Genomic DNA, 2,382 nt, shown 5'->3' on the forward strand with positions numbered 1-2,382 from the left:
GGTTAGGGTTAGGGTTAGGGTTAGGGTTAGGGTTAGGGTTAGGGTTAGGGTTAGGGTTAGGGTTAGGGTTAGGGTTAGGGTTAGGGTTAGGGTTAGGGTTAGGGTTAGGGTTAGGGTTAGGGTTAGGGTTAGGGTTAGGGTTAGGGTTAGGGTTAGGGTTAGGGTTAGGGTTAGGGTTAGGGTTAGGGTTAGGGTTAGGGTTAGGGTTAGGGTTAGGGTTAGGGTTAGGGTTAGGGTTAGGGTTAGGGTTAGGGTTAGGGTTAGGGTTAGGGTTAGGGTTAGGGTTAGGGTTAGGGTTAGGGTTAGGGTTAGGGTTAGGGTTAGGGTTAGGGTTAGGGTTAGGGTTAGGGTTAGGGTTAGGGTTAGGGTTAGGGTTAGGGTTAGGGTTAGGGTTAGGGTTAGGGTTAGGGTTAGGGTTAGGGTTAGGGTTAGGGTTAGGGTTAGGGTTAGGGTTAGGGTTAGGGTTAGGGTTAGGGTTAGGGTTAGGGTTAGGGTTAGGGTTAGGGTTAGGGTTAGGGTTAGGGTTAGGGTTAGGGTTAGGGTTAGGGTTAGGGTTAGGGTTAGGGTTAGGGTTAGGGTTAGGGTTAGGGTTAGGGTTAGGGTTAGGGTTAGGGTTAGGGTTAGGGTTAGGGTTAGGGTTAGGGTTAGGGTTAGGGTTAGGGTTAGGGTTAGGGTTAGGGTTAGGGTTAGGGTTAGGGTTAGGGTTAGGGTTAGGGTTAGGGTTAGGGTTAGGGTTAGGGTTAGGGTTAGGGTTAGGGTTAGGGTTAGGGTTAGGGTTAGGGTTAGGGTTAGGGTTAGGGTTAGGTTAGGGTTAGGGTTAGGGTTAGGGTTAGGGTTAGGGTTAGGGTTAGGGTTAGGGTTAGGGTTAGGGTTAGGGTTAGGGTTAGGGTTAGGGTTAGGGTTAGGGTTAGGGTTAGGGTTAGGGTTAGGGTTAGGGTTAGGGTTAGGGTTAGGGTTAGGGTTAGGGTTAGGGTTAGGGTTAGGGTTAGGGTTAGGGTTAGGGTTAGGGTTAGGGTTAGGGTTAGGGTTAGGGTTAGGGTTAGGGTTAGGGTTAGGGTTAGGGTTAGGGTTAGGGTTAGGGTTAGGGTTAGGGTTAGGGTTAGGGTTAGGGTTAGGGTTAGGGTTAGGGTTAGGGTTAGGGTTAGGGTTAGGGTTAGGGTTAGGGTTAGGGTTAGGGTTAGGGTTAGGGTTAGGGTTAGGGTTAGGGTTAGGGTTAGGGTTAGGGTTAGGGTTAGGGTTAGGGTTAGGGTTAGGGTTAGGGTTAGGGTTAGGGTTAGGGTTAGGGTTAGGGTTAGGGTTAGGGTTAGGGTTAGGGTTAGGGTTAGGGTTAGGGTTAGGGTTAGGGTTAGGGTTAGGGTTAGGGTTAGGGTTAGGGTTAGGGTTAGGGTTAGGGTTAGGGTTAGGGTTAGGGTTAGGGTTAGGGTTAGGGTTAGGGTTAGGGTTAGGGTTAGGGTTAGGGTTAGGGTTAGGGTTAGGGTTAGGGTTAGGGTTAGGGTTAGGGTTAGGGTTAGGGTTAGGGTTAGGGTTAGGGTTAGGGTTAGGGTTAGGGTTAGGGTTAGGGTTAGGGTTAGGGTTAGGGTTAGGGTTAGGGTTAGGGTTAGGGTTAGGGTTAGGGTTAGGGTTAGGGTTAGGGTTAGGGTTAGGGTTAGGGTTAGGGTTAGGGTTAGGGTTAGGGTTAGGGTTAGGGTTAGGGTTAGGGTTAGGGTTAGGGTTAGGGTTAGGGTTAGGGTTAGGGTTAGGGTTAGGGTTAGGGTTAGGGTTAGGGTTAGGGTTAGGGTTAGGGTTAGGGTTAGGGTTAGGGTTAGGGTTAGGGTTAGGGTTAGGGTTAGGTTAGGGTTAGGGTTAGGGTTAGGGTTAGGGTTAGGGTTAGGGTTAGGGTTAGGGTTAGGGTTAGGGTTAGGGTTAGGGTTAGGGTTAGGGTTAGGGTTAGGGTTAGGGTTAGGGTTAGGGTTAGGGTTAGGGTTAGGGTTAGGGTTAGGGTTAGGGTTAGGGTTAGGGTTAGGGTTAGGGTAGGGTTAGGGTTAGGGTTAGGGTTAGGGTTAGGGTTAGGGTTAGGGTTAGGGTTAGGGTTAGGGTTAGGGTTAGGGTTAGGGTTAGGGTTAGGGTTAGGGTTAGGGTTAGGGTTAGGGTTAGGGTTAGGGTTAGGGTTAGGGTTAGGGTTAGGGTTAGGGTTAGGGTTAGGGTTAGGGTTAGGGTTAGGGTTAGGGTTAGGGTTAGGGTTAGGGTTAGGGTTAGGGTTAGGGTTAGGGTTAGGGTTAGGGTTAGGGTTAGGGTTAGGGTTAGGGTTAGGGTTAGGGTTAGGGTTAGGGTTAGGGTTAGGGTTAGGGTTAGGGTTAGGGTTAGGGTTAGGGTTAGGGTTAGGGGTTAGGGTTAGGGTTAGGG

The sequence above is a fragment of the Bubalus kerabau genome, chromosome 9, assembly GCF_029407905.1.
Source record: "Bubalus kerabau isolate K-KA32 ecotype Philippines breed swamp buffalo chromosome 9, PCC_UOA_SB_1v2, whole genome shotgun sequence".
Classification (NCBI taxonomy): Eukaryota; Metazoa; Chordata; class Mammalia; order Artiodactyla; family Bovidae; genus Bubalus; species Bubalus kerabau.